At 39.4% G+C, this 7,505-nt stretch overlaps 1 non-coding gene across 1 annotated transcript; it reads left to right on the forward strand.

The window, feature by feature from the left end:
* Positions 1–6,784: 6,784 nt before the first annotated feature.
* LOC121225902 (small nucleolar RNA R71) lies at positions 6,785–6,891 on the forward strand. Its single transcript, XR_005923809.1, has one exon. It is a non-coding gene; the product is annotated as a small nucleolar RNA R71 (small nucleolar RNA).
* Positions 6,892–7,505: the final 614 nt, after the last annotated feature.

The following is a 7,505-nucleotide window of genomic DNA, read 5'->3' on the forward strand; positions in this document are numbered from 1 at the left end:
TCTGTGCCGGTGATTTGTGAATACCCGGATGTTTTTCCTGAAGGATTACCGGGTTTACCACCTGTTCGGGAGGTAGAGTTTGGTATTGAGCTTGTACCTGGGACAACGCCGATTTCGATAGCTCCGTATCATATGGCACCAACCGAGTTAAAAGAGTTAAAAGCTCAGTTGCAAGAATTGACGGATAGAGGTTTTGCTCGACCAAGTTTCTCACCTTGGGGTGCACCAGTATTGTTCGTGAAAAAGAAGGACGGAACCATGAGGTTGTACATTGACTATCGTCAACTGAATAAAGTGACGATAAAGAACAAATATCCGTTGCCGCGCATCGATGATTTGTTCGACCAACTGAAGGGAGCCTCAGTGTTCTCAAAAATAGATTTGAGATCGGGCTATTATCAGTTGCGAATTCGAGATTCGGACATACCCAAAACTGCTTTCAGAACGAGGTACGGTCACTACGAGTTCTTAGTGATGCCGTTTGGGCTCACTAATGCCCCTGCAGTATTTATGGATTTGATGAATCGGATCTTCAGACCATATTTGGATCGGTTCGTAGTTGTGTTCATTGATGACATCTTGGTCTATTCAAGAGATGAGATCGAACATGCTGAACACTTGAGATTAATGTTGCAAGTTTTGCGGGATAAGCAGTTATATGCTAAGTTCAGTAAGTGTGAGTTCTGGTTAAGAGAGGTTAGCTTCTTGGGTCATGTGGTATCCGCATCGGGTATTCGAGTTGACCCGAGCAAAATTTCAGCCATACTTAACTGGAAGCCTCCGAGAAATGTTACCGAAGTTCGGAGCTTCCTAGGGCTCGCCGGTTATTACCGACGATTTGTCAAAGGTTTCTCGATGATAGCCACACCAATGACGAAGCTACTTCAAAAGGATGTTAAGTTCGAATGGACGGAGAAATGTCAGAAAAGTTTCGATCAACTGAAAACTCATTTGACTGAAGCACCAATTTTAGTGCAACCCGAATCAGGCAAAGAGTTTGTCATTTATAGTGACGCATCCCTACTTGGGTTGGGTTGCGTGTTGATGCAAGAAGGTCGAGTTGTGGCCTATGCGTCGAGACAATTGAAGCCACACGAGAGAAATTATCCGACCTACGACCTCGAACTAGCTGCCATCGTATTTGCTTTAAAAATATGGCGACATTATTTATTTGGTGAGAAGTGCCATGTATTTTCGGATCACAAAAGTCTCAAATATTTGATGACTCAGCGAGACTTGAATCTACGACAAAGACGTTGGCTTGAATTGTTGAAAGATTACGAGCTTGTCATTGATTACCACCCGGGAAAGGCTAATGTGGTTGCGGACGCCTTAAGCCGGAAATCATTGTTTGCTTTACGAGCGATGAATGTGTACTTGTCTGTTCTACCCGACAATGTGTTAGTAGCTGAATTAAAAGCCAAACCATTGTTGATTCATCAAATTCGTGAAGCCCAGAAAGTTGATGATGAATTGGTTGCAAAACGGGCTGAGTGTGTTCTGAACAAGGAATTGGAGTTTCGAATGGATGATGATGATTGTTTGAGGTTTAGAAGTCGTTTGTGTGTTCCAAGGAATTCGGAACTTATTTCGATGATTTTGAATGAGGCTCATAGTGGCCGAATGTCTATCCACCCGGGTAGTACTAAAATGTACAACGATCTGAAACGTCAGTTTTGGTGGCATGGTATGAAACGAGACATCTCTGACTTTGTTTCGAGATGCTTAATATGTCAACAAGTGAAAGCAGAACATCAAGTGCCTTCAGGATTACTTCAGCCGATCATGATACCCGAGTGGAAATGGGATAGAGTCACAATGGACTTTGTGTCCGGGCTGCCATTGTCAGCAAGTAAGAAGGATACGATTTGGGTTGTTGTCGATCGACTGACTAAGTCGGCTCACTTTATCCCCGTGCGTACGGATTTTTCATTGGATAAACTAGCTGAATTGTACGTTTCTCAGATTGTGAGATTACATGGAGTACCTATTTCTATTGTGTCAGATAGAGACCCAAGATTTACATCGCGATTTTGGAAGAAATTGCAAGAAGCTTTGGGTACCAAGCTGCATTTTAGCACTGCTTTTCACCCCCAAACCGATGGTCAATCTGAACGAACAATTCAGATACTCGAGGATATGTAGAGATGTTGCGTCTTAGAGTTCTGTGGTTCATGGGAAAGATATTTGCCTTTGATTGAATTTGCTTATAACAATAGCTTTCAATCAAGCATTAAGATGGCACCTTACGAGGCTTTATACGGTCGCAAGTGCCGTACCCCATTATTTTGGACTGAACTTAGTGAAAGTAAAATCTTTGGGGTTGATTTGATTAAGGATGCCGAGCAGAAAGTCCGAGTAATTCGCGAAAGTTTGAAAGCCGCTTCGGATCGTCAAAAGTCGTATACGGATTTGAAAAGAAAAGACATTGAATATCAGGTTGGAGATAAAGTATTTCTCAAAATTTCACCCTGGAAGAAGGTGCTTAGATTTGGTCGTAAGGGCAAATTGAGTCCGAGATTCATCGGCCCGTACGAAGTATCCGAGCGAGTTGGACCAGTTGCATACCGATTAATTTTGCCCCCTGAGCTTGAAAAGATTCACGACGTCTTTCATGTTTCGATGCTTCGACGCTATCGATCTGATCCATCGCACATAATTAGCCCATAAGAGGTTGAAATTCAAGCCGATATGAGTTATGAAGAAGAACCGATACGTATCCTAGCTCGTGAAGTGAAGGAGTTGCGAAACAAAAGGGTTCCGTTAGTGAAGGTGTTATGGCTCAAACATGGGATCGAGGAAGCTACTTGGGAAACCGAGAGCTCGATGAAAGAACGATACCCAAACCTATTTACCGGTAAGATTTTCGGGGACGAAAATTTCTTAAGTGGGGGAGAGTTGTAACAGCCCTAATTCGACCCTAGTCGGAATGTGGTTTCGGGACCACAAAACCGAGTCATAAAATTTAGTTAAAATTTTATTTGCATATCTTATATGTGTGATAGTACTTGTACAAAAATTTGATGTTTTAATTTTATATTAGGAATGTGAATTTTGCTTGAAAGGATCTAGTTGAAAGACTTGGAAAATTATGATAGGTAAATAAGTAAGGACCAAATAGTATTAAAGTGGGAAAGTGTTGTCCTTGCATGTCAAATTAGCCAAACTAAAGCATAGTGGCCGGCCATGCTATGGGTGGAAACATGTCTCCAACATGTTATGCTAGTGATGTATGTTAAGAAAAATAAAATAATGAGCATGGTGATTAAATAATGAAAGGAAGGGTGATGAAAAAAAATAATATGGTCTCATCCATACCCCCTTGTTGCCGTGAATTGAAGAAAGAAAACAAAAAAAAAAGTGTTCATTCTTGAACATCTTTGGCCGAATAGAGGAAAGAAAGGAAGGGGAAAAGCTTGAGAAAATCGGCTATGGTGGTTTGCTAGACTAAGGTATGTTTGATGTTGTCCTTGAGATGCATGCATGTTTTAGTAATTGACTTGAGTTCTAAATAGCCCATGTTCAAATCTTGAATCTTGTTGGTAACATGAGCAATCGGTCATGAGAAAGTGTTCAAGAAATGGTTGTTGTTCATGTTATTTGGATGAGAAATGGTGAGTTTTGTTGTTTCATGTTAAAGTTAGGTGAATGATGATAGAGGAGTGTTTGAACTATAAAAAGAATCGGCTACCTTGTTATGAGCTAGGGCCGAATGTGAGTTTGGTTGTGTTTGAATATTACATGCTTGGTAGAATGGTGGATGAAGGTGCCGAATGTATGTTGGATTGATAGAGTCTCCAAATTGATTTTATGTGTGTATGCATGACCGAATATACGTGGTCACATGAGTAAGGAAATGAGTTATTTGATATGTGGTAAAAGTTAAGTACTAAATCGAAGGTTGCTAAAATTGCCATTTCTTTAGCCGAATATGTGTTTGATCAATGAAGGAATTGTTGAAGAATATAGGTGAACTTGGTGAGAGTATTCGGCTTAGTGTATAAATGATATAAAGATTTTAGGAAATTGTTTTGGTTAGGTGTATGTATGATTAAGTATATTCGGCAATATACTTAAAGTGGGTACATGATATTACATTATAATTATTGAGCTTAAGTATATGGATATGTGTATATGTGGTCATATAATGACATTTTGGTTTGAAAATTTAATGATATGTGATTGCCGAATGTGATAAATAAATTCATGTTATTGGGTTAAATATTGAATACTCTTATTTGTATTATTTAAGCTCAAGAACCTAAAGGAGAGGCGTCCAACAAGGGGAAATCGAAGGTCATCGAGTAGCCGACTCGGAATTATTTTACCCAACATAAAGTAAGTCATTAAGCATATAGTTGGTATTAATTCAAATGGTCATAACGTTTATGTAATGATGCTGAATGGAATGAATAAATATATATATATGCATGTACGTATGTGGTGATGAAAGTGTTGAATGAAAAGAAAAGAGGTGAGATGTATTGAGTTGTTGATCTTGGCACTAAATGTGCGGGTATAAACATTTATGACCATGAGATTGGCGCTAAGTGTGCGGGTTTAAATTGTGCAGCACTAAGTGTGCGAATTGAATATGTAGCACTAAGTGTGCGAGTTTGACTATGTAGCACTAAGTGTGCGAGTTTGACTATGTAGCACTAAGTGTGCGAGTTGACTATGTAGCACTAAGTGTGCGAGTATGATTATGTAGCACTAAGTGTGCGAGTTGATTATATAGCACTGAGTGTGCGGACTTAATATGTTCTTGAATCATTATGGACACTAAGTGTGCGACACTATTGAGTCGATCACGGACAGCGGATCTGGTAAGTATCTTGAGCTCATGGCTAATAGGTGCTATGTCTATATTTGGAGTTGAGCTTGGTAAGTTTGAACCCATGTGACGAATATACTTGAAGTCACGTACATAAGATTTATCGTGGAATGGGTGAAAGGCCGTTTAGTTGTATGATTGTAACGAAAATAAAATGATTTATGAAAATGCCTCGAATATCCTATTGATGAGTATATGGAATGTGAATGCATGATTTGGTATGAGATTGAACCGATAGGTCGGAGGAACTATGGTATGGTTCGGTATGGATGGAGCAACTAGCCTCGTTCCATTTTGTTTCCTCTTGTGATAATGTTATTAATGGATGGTAGTGTATTGCTTATGACTTACTGAGTTATAAACTCACTCGGTGTTTCCTTGTCACCCATACTAGGTTTCTTGGACTCGTCTCTTTTTGCGTGGTCGGGCCGTCATCGAAGTCATCACACCGGATAGCAAGTTTTGGTACTTTCTTCTTAGTTGGCTTAGGAGAACATTTCGGCATGTATAGGCTATTATGTTGTGTTTGAACTTTGGTATGTAACCTTTTAGCCATGCGAAAATGGCATAAATGTTCGGTTGGGTTTGGATTCATACGTTAGGTCGCAAATCTTGATAATTCGACCTTTTTATGCCATACGTCATGGTTGATTATTTTGGTGTTAAAATTCATGATATGGCAATAGTGTAGTAGGGGGAAGTTTGACAATGATTAGCCTTTGGCATGGTTAGTCATGATCATAATTTGTGATATGCATGATGAATTATTAGTTAGATCAAGGAGTAAACACGAAGTGGGCATAGTTGCTTTCGTAACAGATGCTGGCAGCAGCAGTGACATAAGATTGAAAAATCACTAAAAATAGTAGGAGTGGAATTAATTGATGAATAAATTATGTAATCGAAGTTCGATGAGTCTATTTTCATATAGAAGTAACGAAAGGATCATATGGACAGTATGTTAAGAGATAATCAGGTTCTCGTGGGACAGGGACAGAACGGTTTCTGGATTCCCTGCTCCGACTTTGGAAATTCATTATAAATTAACCAGAGATAATTAGGAGTCATACCATATATGTATAGATTCCTCTCTGAGTCTAGTTTCTATAGAAACAAACGGCATCAGTATGGAAGTTCTGTACAGGGAGATATCCAGGTCGTAATGCGCAAAGGTCAGTGTAGTCGACCCCAGTAACATGGGAGACTTTGACTAATAAACTGTACTAATTGGCCCGACCAAAAATTCTAGAAAAAAATATGTAGATGGGAATTTGAGTCTAGTTTCAGGGAAAATTCACGGAACTGGATTTTGAGTTCCAGAGCTCAAGATATGATTTTTAAAGCGACTAGTATGCAGATTGACAGCTTGTCTGGAAAAATTTTAATAAGTGGTTTGAAGTCTGTTAACACCTCGTGTTCAACTCCGGCGACGGCCTCGGGTTCGGGGTGTTACATGGAGGGGGCTGTGGTCTTTGATTCCCTTGGCTACCCTAAGAAAAATTTGGGTGGTTTCTCCATCCTACATTATACGTGTTACTATAAGGATTATTTGGAGGTTTAGTGTTATTACCCATATAATTCAATTGCTCATTCTCTATGCTAGAACTGTAGGGTAGATAATCTGAAGTATTCATCCCTCCTCCATTTGTGTCACGTTGCATCACCGGATGTACCTACATAGAAACAAATAAACCATCAATCTTTTTATTTAAGAGCTCTACCTGGTTTGATAACATGGTGACCGTGTCGAGCTTGAAAACACCAGCGGCTTTTATCGGCTTTGTCCTCATGACTTGCCACTGATAATTATTCAGTGACATCTTTTCAATGAACTCATAAGCCTCTTGAGGTGTTTTGTTATTTAGGGTATCACCAATGGCTGCATCGATCAGTTGTCTAGTTGAGGGGTTCAAACCATTGTAGAAAATCTGAACTTGTAACCATAAGGGTAACCCATGGTGAGGGCAACTTCTCAATAAATCCTTATACCTCTCCCATGCATCGTATAGGGTCTCTAAGTCCATTTTCACAAAGGAAGAAATATCATTCCTCAACTTTGCCATCTTGGCTGTTGGGAAGTATTTCAACAGAAACTTTTCGGTCATTTACTCCCATGTAATGATGGACCCTCGTGGTAGAGAGTTTAACCACTGTTTAGCTTTATTCAGGAAGGGAAATAATCGAAGGAAAATGGCATCATCAGAAATGCCATTAATTTTGAAAGTATCACAGTACTCCAGAAAGTTAGCCAAATGAGTATTTGGATCCTCATCTTACAAACCATCGAACTGAATAAACTGTTGGATCATCTGACTGGTGTTCAGCTTCAGTTCGAAGTTATTTACAGCAATAGCAGGTCTCACAATACTCGATTCAGCCCCCGCTAAATGAGGCTTGGATAGTCGTACATAGTACGAGGAGCAGGATTCTGATTTACAGGATTCGCGGCAACTATAGGAGGTAGCAGATTATTTTGATTTTCAGCCATCTCTTAAGTAATATTGGTATCGTCCTCTTGCTCTTACTCTATATATTGTAGACTTCGCCTTATTTATCTATGATTTTTATAAGTTGTGCTTTCAATTTCACTATCAAATAATAGAGGTCCTGATGGGTTTCTTTTAGTCATAAACTAAAGGTACCTACCAAAAGCAAAACAAAAGAAAAATTA

Source organism: Gossypium hirsutum, chromosome A03 (assembly GCF_007990345.1).
Source record: "Gossypium hirsutum isolate 1008001.06 chromosome A03, Gossypium_hirsutum_v2.1, whole genome shotgun sequence".
In the NCBI taxonomy this organism is placed as follows: Eukaryota; Viridiplantae; Streptophyta; class Magnoliopsida; order Malvales; family Malvaceae; genus Gossypium; species Gossypium hirsutum.